Genomic DNA, 18,734 nt, shown 5'->3' with positions numbered 1-18,734 from the left:
AAATTAGTCGATCCGTGCAGAACCGCAACTTAGTCTATCCGTGTAATACTACAACTTAGTCTGTCCGTGTAACACCGCAACTTAGTCTATCCGTGTAACACTGTAAATTAGCCTATCCGTGCAACACCGCAACTTCGTCTATCCGTGTAATACTGCAACATAGTCTATCTGTGTAATACCACAACTTAGTCTATCCATGTAATACTGCGACTTAGTCTATCCATGTAATACTGCAACTTAAACTATCCGTGTAATACTGCAACTTAGTCTATCCATGTAACACCGCAACTTAGCCTATCCATGTAATACTGCAACTTAGTGTATCCGTGTAACACAGCAACTTAGTCTATCCATGTAACACTGCAACTTAGTCTATCCATGTAATACCGCAACTTAGTCAATCTGTGTAACACAGCAACATATGTCTATCCATGTAATACTGCATCTTAGTCCATCGGTGTAATACTGTGACTTAGTCTGTTGGTGTAATACTGCGACTTAGTCTATTGTTGTAATACCGTGAATTAGTCTATCCATGTAACTTTGCAACTTAGTCTATCCGTGTAACACCGCAAATTAGTCTATCCGTGTAATACTGCAACTTAGTCTATCCATGTAATACTGCAGCTTAGTCGATCCGTGTAATACCGCAACTTAGTCTATCAGTGTAATACCGCAACTTAGTCTATCTCTGTAACACCGCAAATTAGTCTATCCGTGTAACACCGCAACTTAGTCTATCCGTGTAACACCGCAAATTAGTCTATCCATGTAACACTGCAACTTAGCCTATCCGTGTAATACTGCAACTTAGTCTATCCATTTAATACTGCAACTTAGTCTATCCGTGTAATAATGCAACTTAGTCTATCCGTGTAACATCGCAACTTAGTCTATCCGTGTAACACCGCAACTTAGTCTATCCGTGTAATACTGCAACTTAGTCGATCCGTGTAATACTGCAACTTAGTCTATCCGTGTAATACTGCAACTTAGTCTATCCGTGTAATACTGCAACTTAGTCTATCCGTGTAATACTGCAACTTAGTCTATCTGTGTAATACCACAACTTAGTCTATCCGTGTAATACTGCGACTTAGTCTATCCGTGTAATACCGCAACGTAGACTATCCATGTAACACTGCCACTTAGTCTATTGGTGTAATGCTGCAACTTACTCTATCTGTTTAACAGCGACTTAGTCAATCCTTCTAATACCGCAACTTAGTCTATCCGTGTAATACTACAACTTAGTCTATCCATGTAATACCATGACTTAGTCTATCCATGTAATACTGCACCTTAGTCTTTCCGTGTAACACCACAACTTAGTCTATCCGTGTAATACCGCAACTTAGTCTATCCGTGTAATACCGCAACTTAGTCTATCCGTGTAACACCGCAACTTAGTCTATCCGAGTAACACCGCAACTTAGTCTATCCGTGTAATGCTGCAACTTAGTCTATCCGTGTAACACCGCAAATTAGTCTATCTGTGCAACATTGTGACTTAGTCTATCCATGTAATACCACAACTTAGTCTATCCGTGCAACAATGCAACTTATTCTATCCGTGCAATACTGCAACTTAGTCTATCCGTGTAATACTGAAACTTAGTCTATCCGTGTAACACCGCAAATTAGTCTATCCGTGTAACACCGCAACTTAGTCTATCCGTGTAACACCGCAACTGAATCTATCCGTGTAACACCGCAAATTAGTCGATCCGTGCAGAACCGCAACTTAGTCTATCCATGTAATACTACAACTTAGTCTGTCCGTGTAACACCGCAACTTAGTCTATCCGTGTAACACTGTAAATTAGCCTATCCGTGCAACACCGCAACTTAGTCTATCCGTGTAATACTGCAACATAGTCTATCTGTGTAATACCACAACTTAGTCTATTCGTGTAATACTGTGACTTAGTCTATCCATGTAATACTGCAACTTAGTCTATCCGTGTAATACTGCAACTTAGTCTATCCATGTAACACCGCAACTTAGTCTATCCATGTAACACTGCAACTTAGTCTATCCGTGTAACACAGCAACTTAGTCTATCCATGTAACACTGCAACTTAGTCTATCCATGTAATACCGCAACTTAGTCTATCTGTGTAACACAGCAACATATGTCTATCCATGTAATACTGCATCTTAGTCTATCGGTGTAATACTGTGACTTAGTCTGTTGGTGTAATACTGCGACTTAGTCTATTGGTGTAATACCGTGAATGAGTCTATCCATGTAACTTTGCAACTTAGTCTATCCGTGTAACACCGCAAATGAGTCTATCCGTGTAATACTGCGACTTAGTCTATCCATGTAATACTGCAACTTAGTCGATCCGTGTAATACCGCAACTTAGTCTATCCGTGTAACACCACAACTTAGTCTATCCGTGTAACACCGCAAATTAGTCTATCCGTGTAACACCGCAACTTAGTCTATCCGTGTAATACCGCAAATTAGTCTATCCATGTAACACTGCAACTTAGTCTATCCGTGTAATACTGCAACTTAGTCTATCCATGTAATACTGCAACTTAGTCTATCCGTGTAATACTGCAACTTAGTCTATCTGTGTAATACTGCAACTTAGTCTATCCGTGTAATACTGCAACTTAGTCTATCCGTGTAATACTGCAACTTAGTCTATCCGTGTAACACCGCAACTTAGTCTATCTGTGTAATACTGCAACTTAGTCTATCCGTGTAATACTGCAACTTAGTCTATCCGTGTAATACTGCAACTTAGTCTATCTGTGCAATACCACAACTTAGTCTATCCGTGTAATACTGCGACTTAGTCTATCCGTGTAATACCGCAACGTAGACTATCCATGTAACACTGCCACTTAGTCTATTGGTGTAATGCTGCGACTTACTCTATCTGTTTAACAGCGACTTAGTCTATCCGTCTAATACCGCAACTTAGTCTATCCATGTAATACCATGACTTAGTCTATCCGTGTAATACTGCACCTTAGTCTTTCCGTGTAACACCACAACTTAGTCTATCCGTGTAATACCGCAACTTCGTCTATCCGTGTAATACCGCAACTTAGTCTATCCGTGTAACACCGCAACTTAGTCTATCCGAGTAACACCGCAACTTAGTCTATCCGTGTAACGCTGCAACTTAGTCTATCCGTGTAACACCGCAAATTAGTCTATCTGTGCAACATTGTGACTTAGTCTATCCATGTAATACCACAACTTAGTCTATCCGTGCAACAACGCAAATTAGTCGATCTGTGCAGAACCGCAACTTAGTCTATCCGTGTAATACTACAACTTAGTCTGTCCGTGTAACACTGCAACTTAGTCTATCCGTGTAACACTGTAAATTAGCCTATCCGTGCAACACCGCAACTTAGTCTATCCGTGTAATACTGCAACATAGTCTATCTGTGTAATACCACAACTTAGTCTATCCGTGTAATACTGCGACTTAGTCTATCCATGTAATACTACAACTTAAACTATCTGTGTAATACTGCAACTTAGTCTATCCATGTAATACTGCAACTTAGTCTATCCGTGTAATACTGCAACTTAGTCTATCCATGTAACACCGCAACTTAGTCTATCCATGTAATACTGCAACTTAGTCTACCCGTGTAACACAGCAACTTAGTCTATCCATGTAACACTGAAACTTAGTCTATCCATGTAATACCGCAACTTAGTCTATCTGTGTAACACAGCAACATATGTCTATCCATGTAATACTGCATCTTAGTCCATCGGTGTAATACTGTGACTTAGTCTGTTGGTGTAACACTGCGACTTAGTCAATTGGTGTAATACCGTGAATTAGTCTATCCATGTAACTTTGCAACTTAGTCTATCCGTGTAACACCGCAAATTAGTCTATCCGTGTAATACTGCGACTTAGTCTATCCATGTAATACTGCAACTTAGTCGATCCGTGTAATACCACAACTTAGTCTATCCGTGTAACACCGCAACTTAGTCTATCCGTGTAACACCGCAAATTAGTCTATCCGTGTAACACCGCAACTTAGTCTATCCGTGTAATACCGCAAATTAGTCTATCCATGTAACACTGCAACTTAGTCTATCCGTGTAATACTGCAACTTAGTCTATCCATGTAATACTGCAACTTTGTCTATCCGTGTAATACTGCAACTTAGTCTATCCATGTAATACTGCAACTTAGTCTATCCGTGTAATACTGCAACTTAGTCTATCCGTGTAATACTGCAACTTAGTCTATCCGTGTAACACCGCAACTTAGTCTATCCGTGTAATACTGCAACTTAGTCTATCCGTGTAATACTGCAACTTAGTCTATCCGTGTAATACTGCAACTTAGTCTATCTGTGTAATACCACAACTTAGTCTATCCGTGTAATACTGCGACTTAGTCTATCCGTGTAATACCGCAACGTAGACTATCCATGTAACACTGCCACTTAGTCTATTGGTGTAATGCTGCGACTTACTCTTTCTGTTTAACAGCGACTTAGTCTATCCGTCTAATACCGCAACTTAGTCTATCCATGTAATACCATGACTTAGTCTATCCGTGTAATACTGCACCTTAGTCTTTCCGTGTAACACCACAACTTAGTCTATCCGTGTAATACCGCAACTTAGTCTATCCGTGTAATACCGCAACTTAGTCTATCCGTGTAACACCGCAACTTAGTCTATCCGAGTAACACCGCAACTTGTCTATCCGTGTAACGCTGCAACTTAGTCTATCCGTGTAACACCGCAAATTAGTCTATCTGTGCAACATTGTGACTTAGTCTATCCATGTAATACCACAACTTAGTCTATCCGTGCAACAACGCAACTTATTCTATCCGTGTAATACTGCAACTTAGTCTATCCGTGTAATACTGCAACTTAGTCTATCCGTGTAACAGCGCAACATAGTCTATCCATGTAATACCACAACTTAGTCTATCCATGTAATACTGTGACTTAGTCTGTCTGTGTAATACTGCAACTTAGTCTGTCCGTGTAACACCGCAACTTAGTCTATCCATTTAACACAGCAACTTAGGCTATCTGTGTAACACGGCAACATTTGTCTATCCATGTAATACTACAACTTAGTCTATCCATGTAATACTGCAACTTAGTCTATCTGTGTAACACAGCAACTTAGTCTATCCATGTAACACTGCAACTTAGTCTATCCATGTAATAGTACAACTTAGTCTATCCATGTAATACCGCAACTTAAACTATCCGTGTAATACTGCGACTTAGTCTATCCATGTAATAGTACAACTTAGACTATCCATGTAACACTGCCACTTAGTCTATTGGTATAATGCTGCGATTTACTCTATGGGGGAGAAATTCGGTTGGTTGCACCAGCGATTAGCACCTAAAGAGCCCGAGATTTGGGGCGTTACCCTATTTTCGGGTGGGCACAGTGAACCCAGCGCTTCCTGCCATATTGAGTAGCCTTTTAGCGCCGGTGCTAACTCTTTGCGCCCGCTCGCGGGCGCAGGCACATCATGACGTCATTTCATTGTGCAACGCCTGTTTGTCGCCCCAGACCGGAAATTCAGTGGCGCCCCCCTCCATTCCGCCTGGCGCTATTAGTGACAGTTGGATGGAACATTACCAGGTCCTTCTCGGACTCGGGGGGTGCTCTTTAAAGGGGACAGCACTAGTATAAATGCGGCAGCCATTTGGGCTGGCCATCCTGCACGCTGCTGGAGAGAGTTGCAGACCTTCAGTTGCAGAGAGTTTTTCTCTTTGAGCCAGCGGAGCCTTGGGACCTTCAGCCCTGTCCAGAACAGTTTGATCATGAGAGATTACTGCGTCTTACTCGTCTGACATAATAATGGAAGCTGCTTTGGAGGGGAACGTCATTCTGGCAGAACAACTGGCAAGGGCACAGAGACGGAGGGAGAGAGGGCCGGGATTGGCCAGAAGGAGGAGGGGCAATGGACGTCGCCAAATCCGACCATACACTGCCAGGGTTTTCAGGCAGCAGGTCTCATACCTTACCATGTCGGAGGAGCAGTGTCTGTGAAGGCTCAGATTCGGTAAGGATGTTGTGACTGAGCTGTGCCACCTGCTTGCTGAAGATCTGCAGCTGCGGATATGGTGCAGGACCTACTGTCGGTGGCCATCAAAGTCACTGTTGCCCTCAACTTTTTCGCCAGCGGCTCGTTTTAGGCAGCAACTGGGGGCATCTCAAATATCTCACAATTTGCGGTGCATTGCTGCATCCGGCAAGTGACAGCTGCCCTCTATAGAAGGAGGCACGAATTAATCACCTTCCCTGTGACCCTGGAGAAGCAGGGGGAGCGCGCACAGGGCTTCGCGGCTATTGCGGACTTCCCCATGGTGCAGGGGGCCATTGATTGCACACACGTGGCTTTGCGGGCGCCATTACAGAATCCTGAGGCGTTCCGCAACCGCAAGGGGTTCCACTCCCTCAATGTGCAGCTGGTCTGTGATCACCGGCAGATGATCATGGCAGTCAACGCACAATTCCCTGGCAGCAGCCACGACGCGTTCATCCTGCGGCAGACCTCAGTGGCTGACCTTTTTGAGGCCCCGGCTCACCCACGAGGCTGGCTTCTTGGCGACAAGGGCTATCCTCTCTGCCCATGGCTCATAGCTGTGGAAATAGAGGTTAATAATTATGATCTAATTGGGATTACGGAAACATGGTTGCAGGGTGAGCAGGGCTGGGAGCTTAACATACAGGGGTATTCAGTATTTAGGAAGGATCGACAAAAAAGAAAGGGAGGAGGGGTAGCATTGCTAGTAAAAGAGGGGATAAATGCAATTGAAAAGAAGGATATTAACTCAGTTAATACAGAATCTATATGGGTGGAGCTAAGAAATAGCGAGGGGCGAAAAACATTAATAGGAGTGGTATATAGGCCTCCAAATAGTAAAATAGAGGTTAGGGAGGGCATCACGAGGGAAATTAGAGAAGCGTGCAATAAGAGCACAGCTGTCATCATAGGTGACTTTAACTTACATATAGATTGGACTAGCCTAATCAGTAAAAATAATGAGGAGGAGGAATTCCTTGAGTGTTTAAGGGATGGTTATCTGGATCAATATGTCGAGGAACCAACTCGGGAACAGGCTATATTGGACTGGGTACTGTGCAATGAGAAGGGACTAATCAGTAATCTTGTTGTACGGGGACCCTTGGGTCAGAGCGATCATAACATGATCGATTTCTCACTCGAAATGGAGAGCGAAGAAATTGACTCAGAGACTAAGGTCCTGAATTTAAACAAGGGGAATTATGATGCCATGAGACGGGAACTGAGTAGGTCTGATTGGACAACGTTCCTGGGAGGACTGGAGGTAGATAAACAATGGCAAACATTTAAAGATAGAATGACAAAATTGCAAAAATTGTTTATACCAATCTGGCATAAAAGGAAATCTAAAAAGGTGACTCAACCGTGGATAACAGGGGAAATTAGAGACAGCATAAAATCCAAAGATAGGGCGTATAAAATAGCCAAAAAAAGCGCCAGAGCGGAAGATTGGGAACAGTTTAAGATAGAGCAAAGGAGGGCAAAGGGCATGATCAAGAGGGGCAAAATAGCTTACGAAAACAAGCTGGCGGAAAATATAAAAACTAACTCCAAAAGCTTTTATAAATATATCAAAAGGAAAAGACTGGTGAAAACCAAAGTTGGTCCATTGCAGTCAGATACGGGGGAATATATAATGGGAAATAAGGAAATGGCAGATCAACTAAATGCATACTTTGGGTCAGTCTTTACGAAGGAAGACACAAAAAACCTCCCTGGGATATCGGGAAAAATAGGGACATTGGCAAAGGAGGAACTGACGCAAATCAATATCTCTAAGGATATGGTGTTAAGGAAGCTAAAGGGATTGAAGGTGGACAAATCCCCAGGGCCTGATAACATGCATCCTAGGGTACTGAAGGAGGTGGCCCTAGAGATAGCGGATGCACTAAGGATGATTTTTCAGAATTCATTAGACTCGGGAACAGTGCCGATGGATTGGAGGGTAGCTAACGTTACCCCACTATTCAAAAAGGGGGGTAGGGAAAAAGCAGGTAATTACAGACCTGTAAGCCTTACATCAGTTGTGGGCAAAATGCTGGAGTCCATCATTAAGGATGAAATAGCGGAGCACTTAGCAAATGGGGACAGGATAGGACAGAGTCAACATGGATTTACAAAGGGTAAATCGTGCTTGACTAATCTATTGGAATTTTTTGAGGGAGTAACTGGTAGAATAGATGGGGGAGAGCCAGTAGATGTGGTGTACCTGGACTTCCAAAAGGCCTTCGATAAGGTCCCACATAAAAGATTAGCATGGAAAATTGAGGCTCATGGGATAAAGGGGAAAGTTTTGGCGTGGATAGGGAACTGGCTGTCAGATAGAAAACAGAGAGTTGGAATAAACGGCTCATTTTCTGAATGGCAGGCAGTAACAAGTGGGGTACCACAGGGATCTGTCCTGGGCCCCCAGCTGTTCACAATTTACATTAATGACCTGGATCAGGGAGTCGGATGCAGCATTTCCAAATTTGCAGACGACACTAAACTAGGAGGGGGGGTGGGCTCAGAGGAAGAGACCAGGAAGCTCCAGAGCGATTTGGACAGACTGGGCGATTGGGCGGATAAATGGCAGATGCACTATAATGTGGACAAGTGCGAAGTTATCCACCTTGGGTGCAGGAACGGGAGGGCAAATTATTATTTAAATGGCAATAGATTGGGAGAGGGGGAAGTACAGAGAGACCTGGGTGTTCTTGTACACCAGTCACTGAAGGCGAGCATGCAGGTGCAACAGGCGGTCAAGAAGGCAAACGGTATGCTGGCCTTCATAGCAAAAGGGTTAGAATACAGGAACAGGGATACCTTGCTGCAGCTGTACAGGGCACTGGTGAGACCACACCTCGAGTACTGTGTACAGTTTTGGTCGCCTCATCTGAGGAAGGATGTTCTTGCCATGGAGGGGGTGCAGCGGCGATTCACCAGGCTGATACCAGGAATGGCGGGAATGACCTATGAGGAGAGACTATGTAGTTTAGGGATGTACACACTGGAGTTTAGAAGATTGAGAGGGGACCTCATAGAAGTGTATAAAATTCTGACAGGTCTAGACAGACTGGATGCAGAAGGAATGTTTCCCTTGGCGGGTGAGAACAGAACTAGAGGACATAATTTAAGGATAAGGGCTAAACCATTTAGGACAGAGATGAGGGGGAATTTCTTCACTCAGAGAGTGGTGAACCTGTGGAACTCATTGCCACAGAGGGCAGTGTACGCCAGCTCATTAAATATATTTAAGAGGGAATTAGATATATTTCTACGGGCAAAAGGGGTTAAGGGTTACGGAGAGAAGGCGGGGACGGGATACTGAATTAAAGGATCAGCCATGATCTCATCGAATGGCGGAGCAGGCACGAAGGGCCGAATGGCCTACTCCTGCTCCTATCTTCTATGTATCTATGTATCTATGACCCCGCTCCGTTTGCCCAGCACCCCGGCAGAAGAGCATTACAACAACAGCCATCAGACGACCAGGAACATTGTGGAGCACACAATTGGTGTGCTGAAGCAGCGTTTCCGTTGTCTCGACCATTCGGGGGGCGCCATCCAGCACTTGCCGGAGCATGTGGCGCGCATCGTCGTTGTCTGCTGCATGCTCCACAACCTGGCCATTCGACACACCCAGCCAATGCCAGCTGACCCTCAAGGTCCAGCAAAGCAGGCGGACGAGGAGGAGGAGGAGGAGGAGGAGCAGGCAGACGAGGAGGTGGAGGAGGAGGAGCAGCATGCGGACGAGGAGGATCAGGAGGAGGAGGAGGAGGAGGAAGATGGGAGGGCTCCAGAAACTGGAAGGGCCGTTTGTCAGAGGCACATAAGGACACGGTTCGAGGCCCCTCTGACGGAATGCTGGCTGTGATTGGAACAGCGCCCTTCGGTTCGCAGTAAGCCTATGAAGGCTACCATGATTGTAAATAGTCTACAGCTCTATTGTAAATAAAACATTTTCTTTATTTTCAAAAAAGTGCTTCCTTCCAGCATGACAACGTAATGGTAACAGAAAGCATGACTAACAAACTAACAGCTAACTGTCTGGCAACCCGGCGAGACTAACCAAAACATAACAAACAAACACAGCAGGTGTGGACGGCCTTGAATTCGAAAAAAGAGACGTCTTAGCACCTCCCTCTACTGTTGACCCCTTGATGGAGACTGACTTCTCTTACGAGGTCGGCCCCTTCCCTCCCTGCAGCTCCTCCGTAATTGGACCCCAGTGGCTGCGTCAACGCTGGGGGACGCCTGCTGAGTGTCTGGAAGCGCTGAAGCCCCTGCGGGATGGCCTGGACGACCTCTGGGCTTGGAGGGCCCGCAAGCTGGCTGCTCCAACTGGGCATGGCTGGAAGCAGTCTGCTGTGCAGGTGGTGGCAGCTGCGCTGCTGACGTTCCAGCGGTGGCATGAGGAATGCTCACATACCGAGAGAGGACACCTGCACCGTGGTCGGCCGACACACTGGCTCTCTGACGGGGCCGCACCGGATCATCCGCCACAATCGACTGCTCCACAGATTCATGGCCTGCTGTGGTGCTGCAAGGGCCTGGGGTGATCCTGCCTGATGCAGCTAGGGTGGCAGCAGAGAGTGTTCGCGTGGCCTCAATTTGCGTGTGGACGAGGCCAGCAAGTGACTGCGTGGCAGCAGTGAGGACTTGCGTTGCAGGTGCCAGTGCTTCGGAGAAGCCATGAAGAATCCTTTCCACTGCTTCGGACAAGGCCGGAACAGTTCTTTCCACTGCTTCGGACAAGGCCGGAACAGTCCTTTCCACTGCTTCGGACAAGGCCGGAACAGTCCTTTCCACTGCCTCGGACAAGCCCTGGACAGACCTTTCCATTGCTGCCCTGAAGCCCTGGACAGACCTTTCCATTGCTGCCCTGAAGCCCTGGACAGTCCTTTCCATTGCTGCCCCAAAGTCCAGCACACTCTTTGCCAGTGTGTCGATTGACTCAGGCATCCTCCCCACTGCAGCTATAAGCTCAGTGTGCCTGAGCCGGGCCTGGGCGCTCATCACGGCAAGGCTACGCACCTCCTCTGCACTCTGTGCAGCAGTCATCGTGGCTTGCCTTGCCCTCCGGGGAGACGGCCCCCGAGCTTCCCTACCCCCCTCGCGTTGCTGCAGGCCGCTGGTTCCTGCAGCTGGCTCCTCATCAGAACACCCCACCCCTCCCCTCCAGGGAACTGCTATCCCCAGTCTCCAGATGTGTTGGCTCCCCTGAGGCTGGCACAGATGGTCCGGCTTCCTCCTGCTCGTCGCCTCCGGAGCCACTGGCACTGGCAGCTTGAGGGGCCGGCTCCCGAGCTGGTGATGCAGCATCTGAAAGCAGGGAGGTTGAAGAGTGGCTTTAGCAAAAGGACAGCTTGGCAGCCAGGGATGCAAGAGTGCGGCAATGCTATGACATGGGTCCACAGTGAGAAAGCATGCTGGTGGGGGAAACGAGTGGAAGGAGACAGCTGTAATAGTTGAGAACCTTACCATCGCTGTGGACAATGGGGCTGGCAGCTGCAGTGGTGACAGGACCACTCAGACGTCCTCCAACAATCTGGTGGACTCTCTCCTCGAGATCCGTCAGAGGCTGCAGTTGAGGACGACCTCCTCCGGTGCGAAGCTGGTCCTTGCGGCTTCTCGCCAGCTTGGCCTGCAGGGGAAAGGACGGGAAGTGATGTTACATGATGCCCTGAGTTATCATCTCATACCCCCCATGGTGGAAGAGCCCTTACATGATGCCCTGAGTCAAATGTGCATGAGTATGCCCAGAAAGGGCCATGGGTGCTTGCTGACAGATGGCCATTGGGGCATAGCGCACCCTGTAGCTATAAAGTCAGGTGCAAATGGAGGGATGCAGAAGTTTGCATAAACACCACTCACCCTCACGACCCGAGTGAGGTCGTTGAATTTCTTCCTGCACTGCACAGGGCTCCTGGTCGCCATGCTGCTGGAGTTGACCCTCTGAGAAACATCCCTCCAAGCTCGTCGGTAGTCCTTATGATTAGGTCTCCTGCCATTGTCGGGGTAGAGTACATCTCGCCGGCGCTCCACTGCAGCCACCAATTCCTCCAGAGCCTCATTGGTGAAGCGCTCTGCTCTCTGCCTCACCCTCTCCATCTGCTCCAAGTTTTTTGCGCCAGAGAAGGGCCTGCGCCGATTTTAAGGCCTACAAGGCGCAGAGTGTGGATGCTGGAGCTGCCTGACCCACCCCTTTAAGAGCTGGCCAGCGCCTGGATGTCTCATGGTCATCAGTAATTGAGAGCACCTGCGCTGCGCCCGCCCGCCCCGATATTGGGTTGCGCCGGCATGTTAGTGCCTTAGGAGCCCCGTGTAACGCCTGAACTCGCGCCTCAATCACCTTTGGGGTGCTGCAACCCAATATCGCGTGAGGTGGCGATAAGTTGCGTCTGGCTATAAAATTTGCGGAGCGCCAATTCTAACGCCCCAAGCGGGGCTATACCCAATTTCTAGGCCTATCTGTTTAACAGCGACTTAGGCTATCTGTGTAACACTGCAAATGTCTATCCATTTAATACAGCAAATTAGGTGATCTGTGTAACACAGTAACATATGTACGATAGCAAAATACTGCAGATGTTGGAAATCCGAAATAACAACAGAAAATGCTGGAAAAACTCAGCAGGTCAGGCAACATCCGTGGAGAGAAATTTGAGTTGACGTTTCGGGTTGGACCCTTCTTCAAAACTGGAAAGAAAAGAAACTAGATCGAAGGCAGGGCTGCGATCGGACAAAAGAATAAAAGAAACAAAAGAAGTAAAAGAGATTAGAAGCTAGACGAGATGGTAATAGGCTGGCATTAGGTGTGAAGTGTACTGGCAGGGCAAAAGATAGCTGCCAGGTGTGAGAGAGAAACAAAAGGAAAGGGGGGGGGGGAAAAGGAGTGGAAAATGAAATGGGGGCCAAGCTTATGATCTGAAATTGTTGAACTCGATATTGAGTCCGGAAGGCTGCAGACTGCCTAATCGGAAGATGAGGTGCTGTTCCTCGAGTTTACGTTGAGCTTCCGTGGAACAATACAAGAGGCCAAGGACGGTGAGGTCCGAGTGGGAATGGAGCGGTGAATTAAAATGACAGGCGACCGGAAGCTCGGGGTCACCCTTACGGACTGAACGGAGGTGTTCCGCAAAGCGGTCACCCAATCTGCGTTTGGTCTCCCCAATGTAGAGGAGACCGCATCGTGAGCAGTGAATACAGTATACTAGATTGCGAGAAGTACAAGTAAATCGCTGTTTCACCTGGAAGGGGTGTTTGGGGCCCTGGACAGTGGGAAGGGGGGAGGTATAGGGGCAGGTGTTACATCTCCTCCGCTTGCACGGGAAGGTGCCAGGCGAAGAGGAAGGGCTGTTTGGGGTGATAGAGGAGTGGACTAGGGTGTCTCGGAGGGAGCGGTCCCTGTGGAATGCTGAAAGGGGAGGGGAGGGGAAGATACGTTTGGTGGTGGGATCACTTTGGAGGTAGCGGAAATGCCGGAGAATGATCTGTTGAATGTGGAGGCTGGTGGGGTGAAAGGTGAGGACAAGGGGAACCCTATCGTGGTTCCGGGAGGGAGGGGCAGGGGTGAGGGCAGAAGTGCGGGAGATAGAACTGACACGGTCGAGGGCAGTGTCAACCACAGTAGAGGGGAATCCTCGGTTGCGGAAAAAGGAAGACATGTCTGAAGCACTGGTGTGGAAGGTGGCGTCGTCGGAGCAGATACGGCGGAGGCGGAGAAACTGGGAGAATGGAATAGAGTCCTTACAGGAAGCGGGGTGGGAGGAAGTGTAGTCCAGGTAGCTGTGGGAGTCAGTGGGCTTGTAGTAAATATTGGTCGATAACCTATCCCCAGAGATGGAGACGGAGAAGTCGAGGAAGGGAAGGGAAGAGTCCGAGATGGACCATGTGAAGGTGAGGGAAGGGTGGAAATTGGAGGCAAAGTGAATGAAATTGTCAAGTTCGGGGCGAGAGCAGGAAACGGCACCGATACAGTCATCAATGTATCGGAAAAAGAGGTGAGGGAGGGGACCCGAGTAGGACTGGAACAAGGATTGTTCCACATAGCCCACGAAAAGGCAGGCATAGCTAGGGCCCATGCGGGTACCCATGGCAACACCTTTGATTTGGAGGAAATGAGTGGAGTTAAAGGAGAAGTTGTTCAATGTGAGAACAACTCCCTCCGAGACACCCTAGTCCACTCCTCTATCACCCCAAACAGCCCTTCCTCTTCGCCTGGCACCTTCCCGTGCAAGCGGAGGAGATGTAACACCTGCCCCTATACCTCCCCCCTTCCCACTGTCCAGGGCCCCAAACACCCCTTCCAGGTGAAACAGCGATTTACTTGTACTTCTCGCAATCTAGTATACTGTATTCACTGCTCACGATGCGGTCTCCTCTACATTGGGGAGACCAAACGCAGATTGGGTGACCGCTTTGCGGAACACCTCCGTTCAGTCCGTAAGGGTGACCCCGAGCTTCCGGTCGCCTGTCATTTTAATTCACCGCTCCATTCCCACTCGGACCTCACCGTCCTTGGCCTCTTGTATTGTTCCACGGAAGCTCAACGTAAACTCGAGGAACAGCACCTCATCTTCCGATTAGGCAGTCTGCAGCCTTCCAGACTCAATATCGAGTTCAACAATTTCAGATCATAAGCTTGGCCCCCATTTCATTTTCCACTCCTTTTCCCCCCCCACCTTTCCTTTTGTTTCTCTCTCACACCTGGCAGCTATCTTTTGCCCTGCCAGTACACTTTACACCTAATCCCAGCCTATTACCATCTCGTCTAGCTTCTAATCTCTTTTACTTCTTTTGTTTCTTTTATTCTTTTGTCCGATCGCAGCCCTGCCTTCGATCTAGTTTCTTTTCTTTCCAGTTTTGAAGAAGGGTCCAACCCGAAACGTCAACTCAAATTTCTCTCCACGGATGTTGCCTGACCTGCTGAGTTTTTCCAGCATTTTCTGTTGTTATTACAGTAACATATGTCTATCCATGTAATACTGCATCTTAGTCTATCGGTGTAATACTGTGAATTAGTCTATTGGTATAATACTGCGACTTAGTCTATCCATGTACCTTTGCAAATTAGTCTATCCGTGTAACATTGCAACTTAGCTATTGGTATTGTAAGGGGTGATGTGTGTGGTCAGCTTCACCTCTGACTGCCTGAGCGGTTCAAATCGCTCCCACACCCTTGGTTCTAGACTTTGGACTTATTTGGGGGTTGTAATGAAATTGCAACAGACATCTGACTTGGTCAAAAGAATTGAGATTTTTATTTTTTGAGACAGGAAAATATACAATACAATAATTCTTACACTCTAAAAGGGTGAACACTTCAGAATATGTGAGGGAGAATTACAATAGACAAAAATACTTTACCCTCCCAATCCCACTACACTAACTAGGTTGAATTCCAGAGGACCAGGAGATGCTCACCAAACGACTGTCTTGACAGATTGTAGAGGTTCGCAATTTTGACGTTCTCTTTAGTTGTGGCGGTTGGGGCCTGCCATACCCCGGACGTAGTGGAAGACTGCACCTGCGTTGGGTTTTCAGTCTTCGCCTGTCCGCTGATGCGGTTGGATGTGTAGTTGGATTTATCGGGTGAGTACCCAATTTCCTTTGGTTAGGTATAGTTTTTAGAATCTTTTGTGTCAAATCTTACCAAGGGGTAAGTCAGGCTAGCTTGTAGAGTGGAAACAAACTTGTGAATTTTCGACTTCTTGTTGGTTGGTTTCTTGTTGGTCGCGATGGCCCAATATTACCTAGTTGGTGGTAATATTGTTAGTTGTTGGTTTCTTGAGGCCTTTGGTTGCCGCAATTTCCTTTTCCTTCCATTTTGCTCTTCTTTCCTCAAGTCTCCGATCCTTCGACTAAGTACAGTGATGATGATAGCTTTTTCTGAACCGGACTTTCTCTCTCCTGTATTGAACTTGAACCTTCTGGAGCTGTGTCCTCAACTGTGTGAACTGTACTGTCTCTCGAACGCAACGTGATCTGTTTCACTGAACAGGCAGGCCTCAATTATACTGTTTTGAGGCCTGGCTTATCTGACCGCCAAATCTCCTCTGGTCCTTTGTTAATTTTGGCAGACTCATTAATTTTAATATGTTTAAATTCTCATCGAGTTTCGGGGATGGTCCCATCTATTTTTAATTGGCTTTTAACTGGTTTCGGGATTGCTTTGAAATCAGTTTAAAATGTACAAAGTGTTTTGGAAATCTTTCTGAGTGGTTTTAAACTGTTGTTTGATTGTTTTCTCCTGCTGGGGCCAGGTTCTCTTTTGTTGGTTGTTGGCATGTATTGTATTATTCATGTTCTTGGTGGCCCTGTAAGTTTCGGTGGGAACAGTCTTTTCCTCGGGCTTATTGTCTGTATGTAGAATGACTGGGATGGCCCAGAACATTCTCAGACAATCTGGCCCCTTTTCCAATACTCAAACTGTCTGTCCCACCCATTCCTTTTGTTGCAGTTTTTCCACAGGCCTGAACATGCCTTCTAACCTAGCCAAATCATCCTGGGGTTTTGATTTTAGGTCCCCTTTGTCCAATATTATTTCAAACAGTCCAATATCTCTTCTTTTCTTACTTTGGGGGAGTCTGTATAATTTTGCGAGCCTTACAGTATAATACTGTAACTTAGTCTATCCGTTTAACACAGCAACTTAGGCTATCTGTGTAACACGGCAACATTTGTCTGTCCATGTAACAGTGCAACTTTGCCTATCCGTGTAATACTGCAACTTAGTCTATCTGTGTAACACTGCAACTTTGTCTATCCGTGTAATACTGCAACTTAGTCTATCCGTGTAACACTGCAACTTTGTCTATCCGTGTAATACTGCAACTTAGTCTATCCGTGTAATACTGCAACTTAGTCTATCTGTGTAACACTGCAACTTAGTCTACCCGTGTAACACAGCAACTTTGTCTATCCGTGTAACACAGCAACTTAGTCTATCCGTGTAATACTGCAACTTAGTCTATCCGTGTAATACTGCAACTTAGTCTATCCGTGTAACACTGCAACTTTGTCTATCCGTGTAATACCGCAACTTAGTCTATCCGTGTAATACTGCAACTTAGTCTATCCGTGTAATACCGCAACTTAGTCTATCCGTGTAATACTGCAACTTAGTCTATCCGTGTAATACTGCAACTTAGTCGATCCGTGTAACACTGCAACTTAGTCTATCCGTGTAATACTGCAACTTAGTCTATCTGTGTAACATTGCAACCTTTTCGATCCGTGTAATACTGCAACTTAGTCTATCCGTGTAATACTGCAACTTAGTCTATCCGTGTAACACTGCAACTTAGTCTATCTGTGTAACACTGCAACTTAGTCTATCCGTGTAATACTGCAACTTAGTCTATCCAAGTAATACTGCAAGTAAGTCTATCCATGTAATACCGCAACTTAGCCTATCCGTGTAATACTGCAACTTAGTCTATCCGTTTAACACTGCAACTTAGTCTATCCATGTAATACTGCAACTTAGTCTATCTGTGTAACACTGCAACTTAGTCTATCCGTGTAATACTGCAACTTAGTCTATCTGTGTAACACTGCAACTTAGTCTATCCATGTAACACTGCAACTTAGTCTATCCGTGTAACACAGCAACTTAGTCTATATGTGTAACACTGCAACTTTGTCTTTCTGTGTAATACTGCAACTTAGTCTATCCGTGTAACACTGCAACTTTATCTGTCTGTGTAATACTGCAACTTAGTCTATCCGTGTAACACTGCAACTTTTTCAATCCGTGTAATACTGCAACTTAGTCTATCCGTGTAACACTGCAACTTTGTCTATCCGTGTAATTTTGCAACTTAGTCCATCCATGTAACACTGCAACTTTGTCTATCTGTGTAATACTGCAACTTAGTCTGTCCGTGTAACACTGCAACTTTGTCTATCCGTGTAACACTGCAACTTAGTCTATCTGTGTAACACTGCAACTTCGTCTATCCGTGTAATACCGCAACTTAGTCTATCCGTGTAATACCGCAACTTAGTCTATCTGTGTAACACTGCAACTTAGTCTATCCGTGTAATACTGCGACTTAGTCTATCCGTGCAACACAGCAACTTAGTCTATCCGTGTGATACTGCAACTTAGTCTATCCGTGTAATACCGCAACTTAGTCTATCCGTGTAATACTGCAACTTAGTCTATCCGTGTAATACTGCAACTTAGTCTATCCGTGTAACACTGCAACTTAGTCTATCTGTGTAACACTGCAACTTAGTCTATCCGTGTAATACTGCAACTTAGTCTATCTGTGTAACACTGCAACTTAGTCTATCCGTGTAATACTGCAACTTAATCTATCCGTGTAACACAGCAACTTAGTCTATCTGTGTAACACTGCAACTTAGTCTATCTGTGTAATACTGCAACTTAGACTAAGTTGCAGTATTACATGGATAGACTAAGTTGCAGTATTACACGGATAGACTAAGTTGCAGTATTACACGGATAGACTAAGTTGCATTATTACACGGATAGACTAAGTTGCGGTACTACACCGATAGACTAAGTTGCAGTATTACATGGATAGACTATCGGTGTAGTACCGCAACTTAGTCTATCTGTGTAATAATGAAACTTAGTCTACCTGTGTAATACTGCAACTTAGTCTATCCGTGTAATACTGCAACTTAGTCTATCCGTGTAACACTGCA

The sequence above is a fragment of the Somniosus microcephalus genome, chromosome 15 (assembly GCF_052327205.1).
Source record: "Somniosus microcephalus isolate GS21.2 chromosome 15, FLI_Smic_1.0, whole genome shotgun sequence".
Lineage (NCBI taxonomy): Eukaryota > Metazoa > Chordata > Chondrichthyes > Squaliformes > Somniosidae > Somniosus > Somniosus microcephalus.
This window is presented reverse-complemented; position numbering follows the sequence as displayed.